At 39.1% G+C, this 24,673-nt stretch overlaps 1 long non-coding RNA gene across 1 annotated transcript; it reads right to left on the reverse strand.

The window, feature by feature from the left end:
- Positions 1-2,114: 2,114 nt before the first annotated feature.
- On the reverse strand, positions 2,115-24,257 carry LOC121655926. The gene is made up of 4 exons (XR_006013334.1): positions 24,248-24,257; positions 18,452-18,459; positions 8,987-8,990; positions 2,115-2,232 (listed from the first exon to the last, which is right to left on the reverse strand). It is a non-coding gene; the product is annotated as an uncharacterized LOC121655926 (long non-coding RNA).
- Positions 24,258-24,673: the final 416 nt, after the last annotated feature.

Consider the following 24,673-nt stretch of genomic DNA (forward strand, 5'->3'; position numbering starts at 1 on the left):
CAATGGATGGAAGCGACTTCCCCAAGTATGCCTCAGTATTCAGAGAGCTGACAAATCAAACTGCTAATTCTTCAATCAGTGAAGTGATGTCTGTTTTCAGCTGACAAAAATTCAGATAAGATCACTGAATGTCATGCCAACCAAATAGCAACCAGCTGACAGGTAGTGAAAATATGGCATCATTCAACTGCTAAAAACCGTGACATTTAGCTCAAAAGTTTGCACAAATAAAGAAACGCTGCTATATAGAGGGAGTCGTAAACAACTGCGCTAGGGGAAGTGAGTTTCCACTCAGCAAATCAACTTTTTACTATGTTAGAAGTTGGGTTCTGCCATCTGCTCTTTGCAATAGCACAAATAGCAGAAGTGCAAAACAATATTACATTGAGTAAAGCACTTTTATAATTTTGCTATACATATTTACATCTACTGCAATACTTTTACATTGTCACAATACACATTTGCATCATAGAAACCATATTTACATTTACAAAACAAAAGTACAATACCAACTACAAAGCAACTTTACATTTAAGTGAAACACTTTTACAAGTGACAATGTAAAAGTGTTGCAGTAGATGTAAATTTGTATCACGAAAATGTAAACGTGTTTCACTCAATTTAATATTGTTTTGCGCTACTCGCCACCGTAAACTACACACTGATTGCCTGAAGCTTTTTGTCTTCTTTAAATTATGACCAGAATTCAATTGGAATAATATGGATAGGTTATGTTTTTACAATGTATGCTCATTTTAAATTATGCTGTTTCCATTAGCACGCCGAATATTTTATATCCTGCTTCATTTATTTTGCCTACATTCTGTGCTGTCATACATTTCACACTTCTTAGGTTCCTGCTGTGATCACTTGAGTAAATGGTTTCTCAAAAAAGAAGAAAAAAATTGTTGCACCTGGAAAACCTTAATTTTATGTTCATTCTCTTATTTGGCTGTTTAAAAGGTCAAACAATGAGTTTGATGAATTCATCCATCACACACAGTTGGGTAACACAAGAGGAGCAGTTATTTCCTCATTTTTTTCTTTTCTTTTTCTCGCCTGTTCAGGTTTATAAAAAAAAAACCTGTTTGGGTTTTGTTGCCTCGCACTCGACTTCACTTTATTCCCCCTTGTCAGTAAATGTTGTCTTGTTGCCCAAGTGGTTCCCTCTGAATGTGCCACTTGGCTGAACAATTAATTTTTCTAATGACAGACCGGGACTGAGTGGGATGCAGTAAAGCAGAATGGCACACATACAGATAAAGCAATGTAATCCTTTAGGGATCTCAAAAGTTGAGGAGCTGCAGTTGGAACAAGTATGTACCATGTTGATGTTTGTGGATTGCTAGCTAAATTCTACAACTAGAACACATCTGAAGACATCATTCTACTCAAGGTTGCTGACTGACAAAGCATCATCTCTGTCAAACTATGATCTACATATTAAGCGTGCTTTAGGGATAGATTATGGCTTGATAAAGGCCAAACAAACTATCTTCACAGAGCTTTCATAGCTTTATCAGTGTGTGCTATTAACCTAGCTCATCGTGATACAGTTCAAGCTAGCTTAGTTTATCTCCTATGTTCTGTGTTTATGTGAGTAAGAAAGAAGCCAAACAGGCAAACTTAGATTTGTTTAAAAACTTAAAAAAGAGACAAGCCAGCTTTCCTTATCTCTATCAGTTTACCAACAGATCCGTCAAATTCAACATGCAGTTCTTGAAAGCCTTTTTTAGGTGTCTTGGAAAAGTCTCTGCTATTTCAAACTGCACTCTCCTAACAGCCACCATCTCTGTGCTTGATCAGTGCAGCATACTGGAAACCAAATTAATTGAATATTGCTAAAGTGTCCTACAAACACTACTAAATATCACTGTATAAATATATATGCCAGTTGCCAGATTTATGTAATCTTGTTCCATATGTGTTCTGCTTTCTGTAAGATCTTTAGATTGTTTTATTTCCTAATTGCTGTGCTGACATAAATGGTAAATGGACTTGTACTTATATAGCGCTTTTCCAGTCAGTTTGACCACTCAAAGCACTTTACACTACTTATCACACTCACCCATTCACACACACATTCACACCCCGATAGGCACATCGATAGGCAACGTGGGGTTAAGTGTCTTGCCCAAGGACACTTCGGCATATAGTCAGTGGAAGCCAGGAATCGATCCGCCTACCTTCCAGTCGAAAGACGACTGCGCTTCCTCCTGAACTACAGCCGCCCTATTGTATGTTCACAAAGCTAAATTCCCTAGAAAGCTGCTCTCATGCACTATTTTCTTTGTTTTGGATGAAAAAATCATCTAAAATTGATGCTAAGAAAGTGGCTAATAAAGAGTGCATTGACACCAGGAGAGTCCGCTAGACTTGGTCCGATTGGGGACGCGATTGGATAGGGAGGTGCTCTATTCTTCTGGTCCAGAATTGCGTTTATGCTGCACTTCTCAAACAAATGACACCTTTTAAATAGTGAGTTCCACTCTCTGCCAAAGGCACACTGCACCAAGAATACTGAAGGAAAAGACGAGGCACACAACAAAGAAAAAAATTCTATCATTTATTAAATAATGCAGAGCAAATATCGCTTTCTAGTACATAACAGCTAAATATGGAGCTGCATCAGATCTTAGTGGTCTTGGGTTATTAAGATTTTTATCAGAACTTTTACCGAATTCTTCCATGTCTTTCCCATCAAGAGCCACCTATCACCTCACAAGTACATATGTTTTGGATGTGTTTATCCACGATGCTGTGCACTGAACCCACAATGCACTTTGTTTTGTAGTCTGCTTCCCGTATTTGTTCCACTTGAAAAGGACCAAGATCTGTGTTTGTAGACTTTCCCAATTCTGGGTTCCTTCCTTTGCTCCAGTGGAAAAATGGTCACAATTCAGCTTTTTCCACTGGCTGTAGAAGCCCCATCAATAAAATTCTCTGACTTATTTGTCTGCTCTGATGACCAGTTGTTGCTATGTTTCCAAGCACTGGACCTGACTATCACCTTGAGATGTTTGTCCAAAAAGTCAGTTGATACATTTTTAAATTCAAGTTGTGGGCAGGTTTGATATGTTGCTAAATCTGTGGACAAAACCACCATGTTAGCAACACTACAAAGTCCCGTACTCACTGATTTCAACCCCCCACCCTAGCCCCCTGTAATATCACTAGAAACATTGTCAGTAACACACTTTGCCCTCAAGCTGCGCCTTCCACAGTGTGAAGATTTGCCCCACCTACCTCCTAACTACTCAATATGATCATATGAGCTATTTTACTCCCTTTTCCATGCTGCTTTTCTCAGTTTGAACAAAAACAGAAGACTCTTTCTTTTTTTTTCTCCTCCTCCTCCGTTTTCCTGCTTTTGAAGATTAATTCTAGTCAAAAGGACTAATATGCATTTCTTTTATCCCGTCCTCCCAATATTTCTTCTTTGCCCCTACCACTATTGCTAACTGGCACGCAGGTGAGAGGGAAAACAGTATAGCCAGCAGGAGGACAAGGAAGTAAATACAGAGATAAAATAAGAGAGAAGAAGCAAAGAAGGTGGAAAAAACAAGCTAGGAATAGCAAGTAAAAAAAAAAAAGTTGCTTTAGCGTGTGCTGTCATTGTCAAGGCTATGCAAGTGTGCCAGGCAGGCAGCAGGCAGTCAGTCAGCCAGTCCCTTTGGCTTCCACATGATAGATGCCCAGGGTTGGATTTGCATATGCTATTCAGGGCATCTCTCTCTCTCTCTTTTTATTTTTTTTATTGTTTTTAATCAGAGGCGAATGTCAACAGAATAAATGAAGTTGCGCAGTGAAGTGAAATTTTTATCACATCAGTGGTGTGTGTGTGTGGAGAGGGGGTATGATTATGATGATGCCACCACACATACCTCACACCCCACCCCACCCAACACATACCCTCCACCTCCATTCATCACAGGCCATATTGAGGGAGTGAAACTCAGTGGCGGTGCCGGTAATCAATGGAAGGGCTCCATATGGCGGGGATCAAAGGTGTCACATAGTGTGTGGTTCTGCTTTATTGCCAGCCAGCACTGTTAATTGGACAACAAGATCAGAGGCAATATTAAAATCCAATTAAATTGATATGAACAGATTGCCAAGTGATGTACACTAATGTATAATTGAGTATCAAGCAAATGCGAGTGGCCCGTCTCGAGCGCCGAGCTGCTGAATAAATGATGGGCGAGCCGTAGAGGACGGAAACAAGTTTGCACATTAGCCACCCTCCACTCCCCTTCCTTTCTCCTTCCCCTTCCCTCTATTGCTCTCTACGCCCTCAGATGTGGAGGGACACAGAATTTTTTTTCCCATCCCTTTTCTTTTTGGGGGGAAACTGGCTGTGGTTCTTAGGGACATTTTTGTCCTGCATAATAAGGGCATAGAAGTGAAAGGATTGCCTGTGTGTGTGGGATTGCATGTGTGAGTGCTTGATAAGGGCGGAGAAGCTTGTGTGTATGTCTATGCAAAAGGAGGGGTGGGGCTGACATGTAACATTTTAAACAGCGTAATTCCATCACAAGCAAACGCATTTAATTTGAGTTTAATAAAATCTAAATGATTTATTGCCTCTTTTGCTGGAGCTAAAGCAAGTGCATGTTGTGGTTCTTCGGCTGATCAGGCATAAGCACGGACGACCCCCCAACTATCACTGTATAAAAGCTCTTTAATGGAGAACTCTTTAAGAATATTAAATAAATAAGCAGGGAGAGAAAGATGTTGTGACACTAACAGAATAGTGAGACGTAGTCCAAGGTGACACCCCCAGATAAGGCTGGACTGTAGCCCAAAATAATCAAAAGTTCATCTCCAATTATTCATTTATTAATTGAATATTTTTAGCTTTGATTTCATGTGTGAAGCTAAAAAGCTAATTTGTGTTATTGGAAGGCTGATAAGGAGATTTCCATTTCAAATTTTAATGATATTTTGGCTCTAGTGATCCCCAATTTTTTTTTTTTTTTTTTTTTTTCTGGGGGGGGGTTACGACTAATTATTTATTTCTGTTATTTTGGTAGTGGTCCAGCATATGCTGTGTCTTTTCTTATGTCGCCCCCGGCCCCACCTCCCCTCTTTCTTGCATTAAGCTGGTTCCCTTAATTAAGCGGGCACAGGGCTCATTAGCTGCCATGGCGATGGGGTGACATGATGTGCCCATCTCAGTTCCCGCCGGCAATGCCCGGACAGAGTGCCTGGGGAGCAGGTGCTGACAAGGTCGCCGTGGCAGCGTGCCATCTGGACCGATGCTCGGGCCCCACTGCAGACTGGCTCTTTGTAGCCATAGATGGGCTAATGCCATCCTCCGACAACCCAGACTCTAAGACATCAAAACAGTGCTCCGGCTCTTAGGAGATCTGTGGATTTAACAACGGCTAAAACAAAGGCCCAATAATTGGTTTTGGCGCAATCTGTCCTTGGTTTGCCACTCTGGGGGCTTTCTTGTTATTGAGTGTGTTTGGAACAGACGGCACATTGAAGGTTTTCTTCATTTAGTCATGATGCACCTCCATTTGCATAACATAGACATACATGGCAAATATTGGGTAAATACATTAATACATAGATTACTGCAGCGTGTAGCGCACTAAAAATGTATTGAAACCTTAGAAGGCTGATGCATTTTTGTTTTCTTTTTTTATTTTATTTAAGCTCTTTTTTATTATTTCATAATGTAGTGAACAATAATCCTTTCCATATCTTGTACCCAACAGGAGAGACACATCAGTTTAAAGAGAAAAGCGTTGTAACACACTAGTTTAGTTTAGAGAAGAGGATCATTTCTTTTTTTTTTTTTTTTTTATTATTGTCCAGCTTCCAGCTCAGTTTTTGAGAGGAAGCAATACTATATTATCACCTGCTACTCCAAAAACTTATTATTTCTTAGATTTTTAAAACCAATTTATTTTTATTCAGGTCAGAAAAGTTAAAACTGAATAATCTGAGGTGAGCAAACGATTCAGATTGAAATGGCTCTTTAACAAGCTCAGATCAAGTCTGCTAATGAGCCATTAATGTCAATCCGGTGTGTTGCAGCAGGGCGACATCTAAGGACAGGCTTAGGGACCTCTGATTTACATGTTTCTGTAGATAACCTAAAGCAGAGGTGCCTAAGTCCAGTCCTCGAGATCTCCATCCTACACCTTTTAGATGCATCTGTTCTGCAACACAAGTGAATCAAACGGTTGAATTCCCTCCTGCATGTCATTCAGCACTGCAGGGGCCTAGTAACGAGCCATTCATTTGATTCAGGTGTGTTGGAGAAGAGTTGCAGCATAGCAGATCTCAAAGACTAGATTTGTGGACTCCTGAGCTTAAGGGTAAGATATCTACAACTGTTCCTGAGATATTGTTGACAATATATGTGATAGTAATTAGAGACGCCAGCGATCTAGCAAAGTTTGAAGTTGTTTCTTTGTCACATGCACATACAAGATGGCAGTGAAATGCAGTCATACATGCACTCGAGGCTGTGCACACCCATTTACCACCAGAATAAAATAAACAACAATACGATAATCAACTAAAATGACTATAAATATAAATATAATAGGTCACAGTGCCTGTTCTACTTGTCAGTGATCAACGAAGTTAATGAGATCATGGTTAGAGTTACAGCCACAAGATACAGGCATTTGTCTTCGAACAAAAAACATAATGCAAACTCTCCTGCGGTACGCTAAACTTATTTTTCAATTATTCAATTTTCAGAAATTCAAAAGAAGAAAAAAAGGAAAAAAAAGGACAATGGAAACCCAGTCAACACAGCAACAGCCCAGTTAAAAAAACAACCAGAGAACCAGAGAATTCAAGTTAAGTTGCTTCCTTGATTTCGTTTTTTGAGTGTTATTTTTATTATTATTGTTTTATTCTTTCAAAAGTGTCAGAAATATAAATTAAATATTACATTATATTTATTATAATAATATGAATTAATTAATAATAGAATTCTGATAATACAACATTTTTTTTATTGAAATGAGCTGGGGGAGTATTTAACTGTTCAGCAGAGTGCTCTTCAAGCTGCAACTTGCTATTCAAACAACTAGCATAAAAGAAAAGGAAAACATATTCTGACTCTTTCAGCATTTCGACAGATACAGATGTCATTGACTCCAGCATGGGGATTTTTGTCTCACATTTTTGACATGGTGTTTTGGGGTCAAAAAATGTTCACCATTTGACAACTTTCGTTTATCTCCCACCACACTATTACACATACACTACAAAACATTTTATTTCCACTTTAATGTAGAACCCTGGGAAAGTGTTGTGCACTGTCCTTGGTGATTATGTTAGTCAGTGCATGTTTCACACCTTTCATCTTCTTCATCTTTGGGTTGAGCAGGTTAGATGCATCTATTTGATATCATCCAGGTCAAACTTCTGTCGCATATGTCTGCATGCTCATGATCAGAAACACGGCAGTAAAGTTGGTGATAACATGGAGGAATGCTGTGATTTGTCAAAGTTGCATTATAGTTTTTGCAGTTGGACAAAATTGCAAGGACGTGCAGAATTCATGAGTATTGGCTTAATTTGAATTAAAAGTTGCAATTGCAACATGCAAATATGTAAGGATCATCATACCAACTAGGTATCATAGCTCTATGGATTCTGACAAAAATCATATAAAATCTCTTGTCCAGCAATATTAAAACTGAGTTATGTTAGACTTTAATAGGCAGACATTTTAAATAGAAATAGAGGAGACTGGTTTGTAAATGTAGCAGAATGTCCCACAGGGTTGACCCAACTCTGACCATAAATACTCATCACAAATGACCAAACCCCAGAACTCCAATATCATCCACAAGATTGTCCTAAAATTAAGTGAATGTTCACCACAGCAGGACGGAACACTTGTAATTTGTTATCTCCTTTAACCTACTATGCAGTCTATCATGAACTTAGCTGGTTAGTGTGGTTTAGAAATTCAAGGGAGGATTCCTGCATCCTCACTAACACTGGTGTGGTACCACCTCTTTTCCCACTGAGCAGCAGATTGTCACACGGTTCTCAGACTTTGACTTATGAAGCCTCTTGTCGCACTCTATTTGAGGCGACTGTTCCACTCTGGGGCTCACTGATCACAGGGCCTGCACACACATAAAGACATGTATAACAAAGAAGGAAACCCATACTTACACACTGGTCATCCTCCATTCCCTTCCTCTCCACATTTTTTACAACCTCTGTGGCCCCTTTGCCAGAAGCCTTGGCTGTCATTATGTGGTTAGGGATTTGGTTTTTGCAAGCGTTCACCCACTGATTTGGTGAGCGGATGCCATCTTTTTTATTTCTTTTTTTTTTTTTTTTTTAAATGGAGGTATAAAACATGGCCTAAATCTTTTATACCTAAACATACGATGTCAAGGTTATTAAATGTCCCAGACCTTTATGTAAATAATGATCTTGAATTCCACATATGGATGTAGATACAGGCTCAAAGAGAGTGCAGATGTTTATTTTAGAGATTTCTTTGAGGCTGGTTTGTGGTAAGTCATGTGGTGCAGGGCCATACATGAAAGAAAATGCTGTATTTGAATGCACGGGTGCCAACAACCTCTTTGAGCTGATGGAAAAATGCATGCATACTGTGAAAACCTGACACACATGGAGAGTTAAGGACAGTATAACATGAATCATGATGCTGCTTTTTAGAAAATACTGCATTGTTCATGCATTTTTCTTTAATGGTTTTACAGTTTATAATAATGGTGCATTTCTTTGTTCTACAAGTTATTTTCATTTTATGAATTTTCCGACATTTACCCCTGACTTCCTTGATTTAGACAAAATAAAAAATTATTAATCATATCCTTACAGTCTATCAGTTAACTAGAGTCCAGGAAGAATCTGATGCCCAGTATTTATGCCATAATTTCCAAAAAAAAAAAAAAAATGGTATCAAATACTCTTAATAGTAATTAAAAGTACATAAGTACTTAATGTACTTTAACCACTGACACACACAACTGCGTTTATGGCCAAGTTAAACTGCTGTTTGCCTACACAGGGATAAACAGAGCAAAGTCTGAGGGATTTTCTTGAAGTCCCCTAATTTAATCCTCCAGTCCGTAATCTGGTGTGAACCCCTAAATCCTTCTGCACACAAAAGCTGACCGACATAATCTCTGGCATAGAGAGATGGCCACTCATCCTCACTCCTGGTAAAGCAAAGTGGAGAAAATGATTTCTGCATTTTGTACCACACAGATTTTACAAATTCATCATCATGTTCCATTTCTTATTTGCCTGTCAGTCATCCCTCGATTCCCTGTCCATTTTCCTTTTTTATGTATGAAGAGAGGAATAAAAGATGACTTTAGGCATCCTAAACAGGCACTAATCAAACAACTTAAGGATAAACTGATTAAATGAGAAAAGAGGGCACTTGATTTGACTTATTGGTTCTACTTTGCTGCAGTACCACTGAAGGTTTGCATTTTCTTGTCACATCATTTCCTTGCAGCACATACTGTAAGAATTCAATTTATAAGTAGGGGCAGTTTTGACAGGCTGGACTCCTTCCTGCCCCCCGTTACTAAAATAAACCACATCATTTGACAAAAATCCATGATTAGGGCCACGGAAAAGATGGCCCCTTGGTAAGAGGGTGAATAGGTGGAAAGATGAGTGGTGAAGGGAGGGAAGACTGGTGGGTAGAGATGGACGGGTGGGGTTTAGCAAAGGGGGCACAGTAGGGGGCTAATTCTCCCCATGCCCTGCTGCAGCTGTGCCCCTGAAACTGACTGACAGATCCCTATGCATTTGGGGGTTTCTGCATATGCCAGAACAGTGAGGGGTGCCTGCAAACTTCTTGCTAATTTTTTTCTCAAACTTTCTCTCTTGGGAGCAACACTGTTGCTGGGATGTTTTCCTCGGCTAAAAGGCGATTTTGGTGCAAAATACTTCTGAGCTTTTGATGAAACGCAGTATTAAAGATCCCTCACCCCAAGAATACATTAAAGGGATATTTTTTTAAAAGAGCTGAAAATGGATTCTCCTCATCTTTTGTGTAAAAAAAAAAAGAAAAAGAAAAACTTGATCAGTACGGATGCTGCTGGTGTTAACTGCATATTCATAATAAACAAAGAAAGAAAGCGAATTAGGAAAAATGTGGAAAAAATTTATCGAAACTAAAGCCTGATTTAATGAGTAGGTGTAGTTCATGATAATAAAACACTGTCAATTGACATTTCTGCATCTAGTTAATATTGTTTTAACTATTATTGTGTGTAAATTTGTACTGTAGAATAGAACTTCATTGTCATTGCAACGGTTAGTGAAAAACAGAATAATAGAATAAGTAAGGGATAATGTCCGACGAGGTGTCCATTATCATAAATTAATGGACAATGAGGAGGCGTGAACCGTCCGATGCAAAGAAGCGGCTGAGTGGAGTATTTTGTTGTGACGCGTTGCCAAGGTAACCGGCTCTGCCACAGAACCTGCAGCTCGATCGGCAGCAGCTGTTTTACTAGATCTGATCAGTGGAGGGAAGGGAGGCGATTACTTAACGTTATGTTACATGACACAAAATATCATTTCAGAGGGCGGGTGCAGCTCTTACAGCTTGTGTGTGTCCAGAGGATGGTGCAACATTTTGTTTGTCACAGATCATTTCCTAAATTGTTTTTATTGCAAGAAATATATATATAAAGGCGCAAGGGCATGTGTTTGTCCATTTAATATGCGCTGTATGCTGACAGTTGTGTAGCTGGCGTGACAAGGTGTCAACATTACCTCCCCTGCGATCTTAAGTGCCATAATCTCTTTCCTTCTCTGCTGGGGCTGTGGCGGTCCTTGGGTATTTGCACCTGCATGTTTCTTCGCAGCGTTGCGGTTTGCTGATTGTTGCAGCTGTGCGGAAAGCCGCATGACGGGCAGTTTCACCTTTGCTGTGCACTGCTGGGTTGTGACTGAGTTTGGTGCTGGGGCAGCTCATTGGGACCTGTCACAGTTTTCCTGGTCTCTTCTCTCTCCCTCCCCATTTTGGGATGTACTGGTAAGACTGCTTTCGCTCGTCAGATGCAGCGGGACATTAATCTGCGTCATATGACTGGTGTGTTTTCCTGTTTTTTAGACACATGAAGTAGCGTGCCCTACACTATACTGTGCGTGAGAGGTTGCTGTTTTGTCTCCACTTGGATTTTCGCCAGCTCCTCCAGTTCATCAGCCCTCCATACGATCTCAACCCCGGCATATAGGGCTGTTTTGGGAAATTGTCAGTTTTTTGTGTTTTCTCATTGTTTTAAAATAAATTGTTTAAATAAAATGTCATTTTTATGGGTATTCACCTGCCAAGGTGCATTTTATTTGAACTTACCCGTTTTAGGTTTACGCGGGGTTTTAACTCCCCAGTGTTCGCTGCTGCCTGTGACATGAAAAAAGCATAGTTTGATCGAACTATGAACTGGCATAGAAGGTAAATATATAACATTAAACTTTTTGTGAAATATGTTCTGATATATGGCACAACAAGTTGAAATTATCACCAGTTAATCGCCTGTCCTGCTGGTAGCCTGCCAGACACCCTTTTATGCACTCACTGTGATTTTGACTAACAAATGCTTACTTAGATTGCTCTAATTAGAACAAATAAACTTATATTTCACAATAACTATTCCTTGAGTTGCTTCATTGTCTGAACATACTTTTAAACGCCCTCTCTTTTGGGACTTTGGAAAGACACGTCTACATGTTGTAGCATTTTGCTGCCACTTGGGTTGGAAACGTAGAACTCTTGGTTTTGTTGGTGCTTTAGCTTTGCTCTGCTTTGGAAAACAGACTCCACAGATGAGATGGTGGTGGGGGGGGGGTACCTTAAAGATCTCCACAATCCCATCAACACGTCTTCCGATGAGGAAGCAGAGTCTCTGAGTTGTAGCCTCAGTTTCTTGTTCTTAGCTGACAGCAGTGGTACCCGATGTGGTCTTCTACTGCTATAACCTATAGATGGTTGCTAAAAGTCAATCAAATCCTTCTTCTTCCTCATTCTGATGCTCGGTTTGAACTTCATCAAGTCTTCTTCATCATGTCTTCATGCCTAAATGCAGTGAATGGTTACCATGTGAATAGCTAATTTGTGTTGAAAAACAAATGACCAGTTGTACCTAATAAAGTAGCCAGTGAGAGTAAATGTTAAAGTTGTTATTAATTACCTCCTCTAATGCTAAATTTTCCAAATCATTAGCAACAAGTCTTTGGAAACATCTTAACCATTATCATTCTGCCTGAAGCAAACCATAGGAAGAAAGAAATGCTTACTGTTAATTGAAAAAGATGAGTTATGTTCACCTTGATTGTTCTGCCACTACAAAGGCACTCAGGGCCAAAAAAGAAGCTTGTGTGGGCATTTTGAACAGGAAGACATAAAACGCTGTAGTGTTAGAGCAAGGGCCCCTCCTGCAGTGGGACCCTAAGCACAGTAACCTCATATCAAAGCTTGGCATGTAGCAGAGCAGCCAGGGAGAAGTGCATTAATTATTGAGGAGCATACGATAACAAGCTGTGAGCGCTGGTGATAGCCTATTGTAAAGAAGGCTAGCACCCCATGTCCTATTATCTATTGTTAACCTAGTTGTTTTGTGTCTTTTTTTCCATGTTCATGTGAGCCTTTCAAGGGAAAGAGATACTGGCTGCCATTCTCTCTCTCTCTCAGTGCACACATAAACATACATGTGAAGATATGAAGGAGGAGGAGAGTTTTTTTCCTGGTCTCCTTTTATACTCAAATGCAAACAAAATATCCAACACATTCTGTTTCACACAGATGGATGGTTTACAAGGTAAAGTTAATGGCTCAAACAGTGGAATGACATTTCAGCCTCGGGGATTTTCATGGCGATACCTGCTTTTGCAAAAAGGCAGTTTGCTACTATTCATTTTAACATCATCTTTGAAGCTGGCATGTTTCTGGCTCTTATTCAGTCCCGTTACCTAAAATCTAAAGCTGAGACGAACCATGAATATTCATATTCAATATAACATCTTTTTTAGTATGTATGACCATCAAGCTTGTAATTAGTGGACAAGATACAGAGTTCACTTCTGTTTCTTGATAATAAACCTCAATTTGAGGCCCCTTTTAATGTTTTTGGGCTTCGTATTGCATTTCAGTTGATCGTCTGTGCTGTATGCAGTATGTAGTGCTTTGGTTGTTCACCACCACCATTCTTATCAACAGGTTTACCAATGGACTATTATAATGGACTGTAGTGTGCTTGGTTGCAAGAAATTGGGGGCATGTTAGAGCTGCACTACTGAGTTTTGGCTGATTTTCTCAGTCAGGAAACCCCTAACAACTTACATCATGTCTTTTCTCTGACCTTATTCCAAGGCAAGGCAAGTTCATTTGTATAGCACATTTCATGTAGAAGACAATTCAAAGTGCTTTACATAAAATATTAAAACCATTATAGATGGTGCAAAGAAAGCATTAAAAGGCAAAAGGTAAAAGGCAGCAACAAATAGCAAAAGTCACAATAAAATCATAACTTACATTAAAATTATAAAAAGCAAGATAAGACTCCAGCCAATAAAAGTCAGTCCGATGTTGACTCTTTTCTTAGCTCTTCCTCTGTCCTTTTGACAAAAAAAAAGTCGTGAAATTTCTCAGCCTTCAGACACATCTGGGCAACGATGGCTCCAGGAATGGAGTCATAAAGTCACAGTACTATCAAAATGAGTCAGAAACACATATTTCTAAAGTCAGAAAATTACATAGTGCTACATTAACACAATCTTAATCCTATTGCAGTCCGCTTGTAAGATCACACATTTAAAGGTATTGTAAAGAAGTTGAGTGGAGTACCTGGGTGTGTAATGAATAAGGATGACACATTTAAAAAACCAATTTTCTTTACCTGCTTATTTCAATTCATGGATGCAGGGGAGCTGCAGCCTATCCCATCTGCTTTCAGATGAGAAACAGGGTACACCCTAGCCAGGTCACCAGTCCATCACTGGGCCAACACAGAGAGAAATAACCACACATGCCACACTTACTCCCAGAGAGATTTCAGAAACATCTACTTCAAAAATAATGTGGACTTGACTCAGTTATCAGGCCCCTCTGCAGACACCCTCTTTATCTTTAAAATTAGACTTTAAAACTTTCCATTTGGGTAAAGCTTATAGTTAGACTGGCTTGGCATCCCTTCGCCATCCTTTTAGTTATGTTGCTGGGGGATGTCCTATGATACACTGAGCACTTTCATCCATATTTCACTCTTTACTTTTTATTCTCCAAGTGCAAAATATTATTGCTGTTATTAATTTGTTCTCTCTTTATCTTTCAGGTGAAGCAGGTATAAGAGTTATGGTGCGTATTGACCCTGCTTTCCCCTTCCTGGTTCTGGTTCTGGTGGAGATTTTTCTGTTCTGTTAAAAGGGGGATTTTCATAACTATTGTCAGCTCAGGTTGGAGGACTGAATCGAAGAGAAGATTCAGTGTCTCAGTGTTCAATCCCATTGTGTCCTTAGCAGGTACTTTCTTTCTTTATTAATTGGCATGCGCAATAAAATAGATAAACATGGATTATATAATGGATAATAATTGGACTATAATGCATTGAATTAGACTTTATCTGTAAAACTTTGAAATGACTGTCATTATTTGGAGCAATGCAAATAAAACTGAACTGAACAGAATTCATTTTAAAATAAAGGTTCAGATACCCACTATGTAAAAATATTTTTAGAATGAGATTTTCTGAATATTCTTCATTTTTTCTTATGTGTTTACCATTGCAGCAAATAAATGCCACAATAAATAAATTAATAAAATACTTGATAAATAGTTATATTTTAAAATATAAAAGTTTATCTGTAATTTCTTAGACAAATTAAGTGTAATTACTAAGCATGAGTTATTGCTTGAAGTTAAGTTATTGTAAGGATATAGGAGGCAAAGTTCAAAAGCATTTCAACAAATTGAAAAAGTACAGAAAATGGAGAGCTGCTGCAGGAAAAACAGAACCAACAGTTTGGTTTGGTTTGGTTCGGAAAATCCTGATCTCTGTTGTGCTTCCCCAGCCAGACCCTTACCCAGAAGGCAGCATATAAACATAGATTTGCCAACTACATAACAGCATGAAGCCATAGCGACGCAATGCCCTCCTTGAATTGTAATAAGGAATGCAACACGGAAATGAAGGAGGAGAATGGTGGACATCCGACACTTTGTGTTCTTTCTTCTTGTTTTGTTGCTTTAAACAACAAAAAAATCCACTGTAAATTTAAACAAGGTGCTGTTCCAAGTCACAGAGGAAGTGATAACTCTTTCCACCAATAAACAAATTTCAGTCAAGTTTCACCCTTTAGGGTCGGATCAGTAAGATTGGGACCCCAATGGAAGGGTCTTAAAAAAAGTGGAACAGTTCGGTTCGGATATTCTGGCACCCTTCAAGGTTTTAGCAAGCGGAAACAAAAACAAAATGCATACAGACCCATATCGTACCAAACTAGACCTGTTGATAGAATGAGGTAGATCCGGATTATAAACTCCAGATAAATTTTATGGATAAATTCTGAATATAACTTCACAAACATTGATTATTAAATCAGGCAATGGAGCCCAGAATTACCTTTTAGTGGAAAGCTGAATCAGTTTCAAATAAAAAGGAAAATGTCAGTTGTGATAAACAATTCAATATTTAGATTCAACATTTGTGATCTTCTAACATGGATTTAATTATATTATTTCATATGGCTGGATCTCTAGGACAAATCTGTTTCATAGATACAACTCCAAGCTAATTTGCTTGCTAATTTGCAGTTAAATAACATTGGATGCCGAAAGCTCCTTTAAAATACTCATAACCTCTAAATATTAATACAAATGACTTGATGAGCAGCTGCATGATTTGCCATTTTTTTTTATCATTTGTTTAAAACAGTACATTGTTGGTGTCCACTTTGCTGTCTTCATGGGTGCTATAACAAAGCAATGCATTTCTCCAAAATGTTTTCCAGAATTACAAAATTATTTCAAGTTTCGCAGTCATACTGAGACACACTGACACTTGAAGGATTAGCTGAAATGTATTAGCATAACTGTAACATAATGTTAGTGCTTAATTTTGACTTAATATAAAGATACAGAGAAAGAAAAAAAAAAGCTTTGATACATTGAAGATTAAATCCTGGAAAGAGTTTGATGGCCATTTAAAGATTCCAGCTGGAAATCCATGTCAAGAACACACAAACACCCCCTAAACACAGACACACAAGCATGCACACTTGTTAGCTTGTAAAAGTGAATGAACTCACCAGGGCTGACCAGTCTTGACCGCCCTTTGATCAGGGATTGGTTTGTTTCCTCAGGCCTGCGACCTCTGACCCTACCAGAGAAGGGTCGAGTACCTCCTCAGCTCAGCGCTAATGATCCATTTAACACCGTTTAGCTGTGTTAGTGTGTGGCTTGCTTTCTGTGTGTGTGAGAGAGAAACTGAATACTGTTGTTAAGCACTGCAACTAACACTTTTACAACATGTAACCTCCATCTTAACAGGGCAAAAGTACAGCTGACAGAGGCCAACTTTTATGAATGTTTCATGCACGTTTGACAGCTGAAACATGGCAAACATCCAGGGGACTCATACGTGTCTGATAAACGCCATGTTACTCTGATCTCACAGCAGCCACCACCTCGCACACAGAGAAGAAACAAAGAGAGCAAACCACAACTTTTCCAGCACTTCCAACTTAACACAAACCAGCTAATGTACCCACTTCATTTGTTATTTATTTTTAATAGAACATTAAAAGGAATTTTATTAATTAGACAGAAGAAGCCAGTGTGTCACATAAAGCCAGGGCTCGCATGCGATGTGATCTTTGTTAAAAAGAGCATTCCCAAATGTTGCAAATCCCTGTTGCAGCTCTGCCTAAAAAACAATGGAAAACAACAAAACAACATAAAACAGCCACTGAGTCAAAGTGGAGCTCTCTCAGTAGGGGCCGGGGCCAGAGCCCCCTTTCAAGTACAGTTGCAACAATTATCTTCAAAGCCAAGCTGAGCGAGAACCTTTGTTTTCCTCCCAATCCGCATGGCTTGAACCTGACCCTGTTTCTTCAAGCCTACTGGAGGATAACATGTTCCTGCAGTTTGATAGCAAGAGTACATTTTCTTATGACTTATTCATCTTTTCTCCTCTCTGCAGCTTCTTAATTTATAATTCATTTGATCTAAAATTTCATTAATTTTCTAAAATGTTCCAATTGGGGCCTTGCTGGGCCTGGGCGAAGGGTTTTTTTCTTTGTCCAACCCTCTTTTGTAGTCGGCTATTATTCTTTTATGTAGCAGCCTTGTAGAGGTTATCGTCTTCTGAGGGCAAACAGCGCTTGCTGGAAAAGTTTTAATCAGCTTTAATGAGCGGGGTCAGCACTGGAACCATAGAGGGAGAGAGATGCAGACAGAAGCTGAGAGAGGCAGTAAGAGGAAAAGATAGTTGGCCTCTAAGATGCATGGACATTTTTTTTTTTTTTTTTTTTTTTTTTTTTGCGTTTTCCATCTTTCTCATTTGCACTTTACACTTCTCTCTCTCTTTTTTTTTAACCAGTCCCTCTGATAGCCAGATTTAGCTCAAATTGCACTGGCATCTTAGGCGTGTGAACAGATTATAGATAATGAAGAAGAAATTCATTTTGAGCTCTCACTATCTTCAAAGTATCATTCCAATCAGACAAGGCTGCAATTAGAAGGTGAAAGTCAATTTCTAAAGTCATCCGTCAATAGCCATCAAAATATTTCCAATGTGGCTGTGGTGAGGAACTCTTCTAAGACTTAAATTCCTCTACTACGATAATGCTAGTTTAGTCTTACTGCTTCAACAATCCTTGGCTTTCTATCATTCTTTGGAATCCTCAGATATCCCTCTTATACCTTCTCTTCCTTAAGTTTCCTTGCTTTTCACCACTTTGTCTTTATCAAATGTTACCAACCTTTCTCCTGGCTTTAGCCTTGGACTCTAATCTTCTTTCAGGCGATAGTCTAAGCCATTCCATTATTAGCATTTTACAGCGAAGGCCAGCTCAGTCAAAGTGACATAGACTTCGTCTTCATTTAGGTTGTGTGGGTAAGAAATAGCATGCCTTATTTGAGGCCAATTGAAAATCTTTCCTGATACAGACAGGGACATTCTCAGGTCAACCATAAACTCTGAACTGTTCTGAGTTTAATGTCAAGCTCATTTTACATCAGAATATTAAAGAAAGGATTAGGATTACTTTTCAATAACTGCGAATTTGTTAAACTGCATTATGAAGAGGTCAACCACCACAATCACAAGGTTTTTTTATTTCTTTTTTCAACAATGAACTGAATTCTGAATAAATATTCAATTAAAACAGCAGCATTAAACCTTGATGTTGGGCATGAAGTAGCAAAGCTTGCTGGTTGCTGACTATATCTCCTGAGTAGTGATGGGACATGATGTGCTGATGCTTTGAAGCATCATCGATTAAGTTTGAATCCTTTCTCTGTGTAGCGTTCAGGAAGCGGTTTGAATGTTGCTGCAGTGTATTGACAAATATAAAATCAAATAAATCTTCTTGATTACCTGCTGTTTAAAAAAAATATATGAAATTTATCCTTACAGCAGTTGCATGAACCACCTTTACTGTTTGGCATTTGTTCCACTAGAGGGCAGGGCAAAGTTCACTTCTGAGTTCAGTTTTAATAGAAAACATGACAATGGTGGAGGAGATCATGATGAGGAACATTCTCAAAAAGAGAAAAACAGACACAAAAAGAGGCAAAAAAATATGCCACAGCTTCTTTTTCTTGTTCTTTGTCGACTTTGTCTTCTTCTTCTTCTTCTTCTTCTTCTTTTTGTTTGTTCCTTTCGCGGGTTGAACATGAGCTATACTGTTCAACATTGCCCAACAAGATCTGGTAGTACTGCTCTGTCTACTTCACTAGGATACTCATCTGCAAGCTCTCTGATAACATACCAAAAACACATTAAATGAATACAGATGATAGACAGAAGGCTCTAATTGTATGCATATTTAATGCATAAATGACATTAATATAAAACACATTAATAAGAGAAGACAAAAACACATGGTTTAAGTTAAATGAAAGAAAATGTATTTTTTGGTTTTGGCAGCCATCATTTCCATACTCAAATACTTGTCTTAGAGTCTTTTTCTTTGCACATGAAGCCTCTAGAACAGCCTCTAGAATGGTAGATCTTGAGGATTGGACGAACATTATATTATTATATTATATGATTTTGTCAAATTTTGTCTTCTCCGCTTCCTCTTCCGCCACTCACATGCACCTGCTTTCAAACCTGCAGTGGGCAGGTGCACAAACACATGGGTCAGACAGGAGGTGGATTCACGGCGAAAGGTTAAAACTAAAACATTAATGGCCATGCTTTACACTGGGCCCAAGAGAAAGAGAAGAAGTGATATATGGAGAAAAAAAAAAACTTATGCTTGATTTTAGTCAAAGGGAAGGAATGTGATCTGGAAATGTAGCTAGAAAACCATAACAAACCTGAAGAGACACGTCGCACTTCACCACAAAGACATTGTAGTAAGTTAAAGTTAAGTTAACAAAAAGTTTGGTGGTGTTTTTTTATAACATAACATTAAACCACCGGCTGTAATATTCCAACAATAATGTTAAACCGACCGCAAACTAACTTACTAGCTTTGTAGCTTATAGCGATAGTAGCAACTTGTTAATAGAATTGTGTGTGAAGCTGAATTTATGCTAATTTAGATACGTTATACTGGTTGGGCAACTATGTTTTCATTTGGATTGAGAGTTTAACTAAAGCAGACAGAAGTATGAGCTAATCTAAGAGCTGCAAGTGAACTATAGTGAACACAAAACACCTGAGCAGCTACACATGGATGCAAACTAAAAACTAAAACATACTAAAAACAAATCATCTAGATAAAATAACACCCCAGACTTAATTCAAAATCACTTTAACCTACATTTTAATACATAAAATAGTCTAAATGTGGTATAAAAGTAAATAAAATTGTCTATGTTTTGAATGTCTGGGGTCACCAGAGTTTTGTGACATCTAATTGGGGTTCCAAGCTAGAAAACATCGGGGACCACTGCTCTAGGAGTTTGCATCCCAGTGTATTTATTTGGTGACATAAAATGATGTTCTGTTTATCTTCAGGTTACCATCATCAGGACATTTGATTTGAATTAGCATCAATATTTATATAAATAAATGCATGTAAACATAAAAATGCCTGCAATTATTTCTGCATAAAATAGGATAGTTATGTTTTAAGTATGAGTTTTAAATGGATTGTTAAATGTAGTTTAATAATGATAAACTACATTTAACAATGTTCTTCTAACTACTAACCCTCATAGTTCTGAGTTGTATAGCCCTCCTCTATGCCTATGGCTGCACTCCTGTCTGACACAGTATTATTAACTTTGCTGACAATACCACAGTAGCGTGGATCATCTCTGGGTAGGGGTAGGATAAGGTGCAGCAGCTGATAGAGTGGTGCAGGATCAACAACTTGCTACTAAATATAGTGAAAAACAAGGGTGAGGAACATCCAACCACTTTTCGCCAATAGGGACTGCATGGAACGAGTCTCAAGGCCAATTTCCACTGTGTTCATTTGTGCCGCGCCCCTGCTTTGCTGCGGCCTCCAAAGCTAATTGCGGCCATTTAAGTCAATGGTTTGGCTCACACCGGGCACACCAGAGCACATGTCAGAAGTGTTCCAGAGAAATTGCGGCACAAACGGACCTGGTGAAAATCAGCATTGAATTTCTCAGGAAAAACAACGTCCCTGGGAAACTGTTGGTGTTCTTCTGCTGCACAATGGAAAGCATTCTGACCTACTATCTATGTGCATGGTTCTCCAGAAGCACAGTAGCACAGAGAAAATAACTTCACAGGGTCATACAGGTCACTCAGCAAATAATTTGCTGCAAGACCTGCACAGCACTTGATGTCTCAAACACATCAAGAGGATTCTTTGTAACCCACTACATGTAAATTGTTTGAATATCTGCCTACAGGCAGATGTTTTAGATCCATAAAAACTAAGACAAGCAGATTTAAAGAAAGCTTTTACCCCACAGCCATCAAAATGCTAAACACTGTTTGATATTGGGCATATTCATAACCACAATGTAGACTCAAGTTTTCCAGCCAATTAAGCACCGATATGAGTTTTGTTAATTTGTATATGGATACGTTTGCCTACATCGTAATTTATGTATTTGTTTTTAATTTTAACCTCAATTTTTATATATAATTTTATTTATTTGTACTTGAGTGACAGTGTTAATGTTTGCACCTTCATTTTGTTACACAATCCCCATTGCTACAATAACTAACAATAAAGATTCTGATTAGCAGACACATATCCATTTCATGCTTGTGTTGTAGATTTAACTCTGCTCAAACTGTTATATGTCTGCATTTTTGCATGGAGAAAAAAATGTTTTAAAAGGGAATGGATTTCATAGGAGCTCTGAATGCACAATTAATCCAATTTATTCCAGTGATGTTCTGTTAATGGTTTAAGTCAAAAGGCATAAAGAGCAGATCCTCAAATTATAAATTTAGCCTCTAATGAAGGCAATATAGACCTATTAGTCCATTTGGACAGATAGTTAAGGTCTCTTAAAGGAAATTTACTTTCCTTCAGTGACTTACTTTTAAAACACACGCAGAGCAGGTCAGAAACACTCAGAAGTTCTTTGCAGAGAAGCAATGGGCTGAATGTACATTTAAGGTTCTCAGACGTCTGTTGTTTTAAATATTCATGTAGGCGTTGCATTATAAAATAAACACTAAGTACTGGAAATTATTATTTTATTCAATTGCTTATGGTATTTATTTCTTTGTATTTGAGATAGCTTTAGTTCTGAGTTCTTGTGCTGTAATCTCTCTGCAGAGTTTCTACTGTCAAACCCTTAGGAACAACAACTATGAGCAGTATTTTCTATTTCTAACACATCCTTTACTTAACAATCAGAGATTGCAGTTGCTTTAATCAAATACTTACCCAGGTGAAGGTCTAGTGAACAAAAGCTTTTCTTTTTTCCTTTTTTTTTTTTTTTTTTTTTTTGAAAAAATGCTTTAATTTGATCTAAGTGAGCAAGGCATTCTCTAAGAAGGTAATGTTTTGGCCTTGGGGCACCTCGTCACAAACACAATGATCTTCTGAAAAACAGTTAAGATCATGACTACTGTTGTGTTTTCATGCAACTAAAAGCTCAAAACTTTCTTTGATTGAAGGAGAATTCTGAGGTTCACAGTCACAGCAGAGAAATGTTTTCTCTGTTTATTCTGAGTTGCAGACTGAAGCTGTGGTCAAGTCTCCACAATGAACGTTAGATCTTTATAAGAAATCCCACCTTTCTCAGCTCACCTCTTTCACACCATGAGGCCACAAAGCTCCACTGATCTTCCTCTTGCAAGCATTACTGTTTTCCTTCCTTGTATGCCAAAGGAAAAAGGTTAACGTGGGTGTGTGTGTGTGTGTGTGTGTGTGTATGTGTGTGTGTGTGTGTGCAAGAGCATATGCTTGAGCCCATATCTCCATCATCCCCATTATCTCCTTCCCCACATATCCAAATGTCACTACATCTTTCTTGCAAATGTCTTCCAGCATGTGTGATTTGTGAATGCATGTGTGTCATCGTCGCTGTAAGCCAGCGCCCACTTTTATTCTTTGTATATACATATGTGTGTTTATTACAGCTTTAATGTGTGAGTATGGCATGCGTGTGTGTGTGTGTGTGTGTGTTTGACCAGATCGGGAGGCAGGGTAGCAACATTATGCTCTCAGTGGAGCTGCCTGAGCTCAGAGGGCCGGCGCTTAGCCCTGGTGTCGATAAGCGTCCATTCTTCAAAGAGCACTGAGGAAAAACGGCGTGGCCCTGTCAAAGCTGGACAAATTCCCTGCTAACACCCTGAGCCTTGCTGCTCGAATACTTCAAAGAGGGAAAGGGAAAAAAGAAGGAGGGAAAGGGTATATAGTAGAGATACATGTGTACGTCAAATATCAGCTGGTCACTTAGAAACAATGTCCAGGCAGAAATGTTTCACAGTGGCCATAGTAGGTGTCTCATTCTTAAGTTCTGTTTGTAGCCATCATCGTTTCAACACTATTCTTAGATTGCACCTGACAAGTTAACCCCGAAGATACAGTCAAGTGTATGATAGCAGTAACAGTGGTGTGCAACATAATAATAATAATGGATTAGAATTATATAGTGATTTTCAAGGCACCCAAAGCACTTCATGTTGTATTCCTAACTTATTCACTCCTAGTTCATGTTTGGTGATGATAAGATACATACATAGCCACAGCTACCCTGGAGCAGGCTGATGAAAACATGGCAACATGACCAACGACCTCTCCGACCACCAACACTCATCCACATACGTTCACTAGTGATGCCGACACGGAGGGTAAGGAGGATGAAGTGTCTTCCCCAAGGACATAACAACAGATTGCCTGGAGGGAGCGGGAATTGAACCACCAAACTTCTGATTATTGATCCATTTTCCACCACTTATCTGGGACCAGTTATTAGGACCAGCCACCTCTTCTGGAGAGGCACAGAGACATTCTCAAGACATAACTAGAAGGAAAAATGCTCCAGTGAGTGGTTTCTTTCCACTGGGACATGTCCAGAACACCTCCCCTGGGAGAAGTCAGAAACACATCTTACCCTGCTCCTCAAACCACAGCCCCTGACTATAGATGAGGGTTGACACCAGAGTCTAGATTATGACTGCATCCATCAAGTTACTCATAAGGACAAACTTGGAATCAGTCAATCAATCATTCAAAGTTGTTTTCTATAGCAACTTCCAGCAACCTTTAAGTTGATCATAATAACAAATAAATACAAAAAACATTAAAACAGAGAATGTCACGGTGCGTGGAATGTGTGGACCCAACTGCAGGATGAAGAGAAAGGATGAAGACAGGTGCAGGAAAAAGGTTTTAATCAAAAAGAACCAAATGCAGGGAAAACCAACGAGCAGGTGTAAATACTCTCCTCCGGCACTGGTGAACATCCAGAGGAAGGGACATTGAAAGAGTAACATCTTACAAGTGCCTGGGTGTTCACCTGAACAACAAACTGGACTGGACAGACAACACTAACGCCCTGTACAAGAAAGGACAGAGTAGGCTGTATCTCCTAAGGAGACTCAGGTCTTGTGTAGTGCAGGAGGCACTGCTGAGATCCATTTTTGACTCTGTGGTGGCATCAGCCATCTATTTTGGTGTGGTCTTCTGGGGCAGCAGCATCTCGACTGCTGACAGGAAGAGACTGAACACACTGGTTAAGAAGGCCAGCTCTGTCCTAGGATGTCCCCTCGATCCGGTGGAGGTGGTGGCGGAGAGGAGAATGATGGCTAAGCTTTTGTCTCTGATGGAGTAAACGTCCCACCCCATGCAGGACTGTTACCGACACTGAGCAGATCCTTCAGGGACAAGCTGCTTCACCCACGGCGTGTGAAGGAGAGATACCGCAGGTCCTTCCTTCCTGCTGTTGTCAGACTGTACAATCTGCACTGCTCCTGGTAGCCACACAGCCGCAACAGAACTAAAAACGCACACAGACATGCAATATCATTACTGTGCAATAATGAAAATTCATCTTGTATATAGGTTTTTCTTA

The sequence above is a fragment of the Melanotaenia boesemani genome, chromosome 16, assembly GCF_017639745.1.
Source record: "Melanotaenia boesemani isolate fMelBoe1 chromosome 16, fMelBoe1.pri, whole genome shotgun sequence".
Lineage (NCBI taxonomy): Eukaryota > Metazoa > Chordata > Actinopteri > Atheriniformes > Melanotaeniidae > Melanotaenia > Melanotaenia boesemani.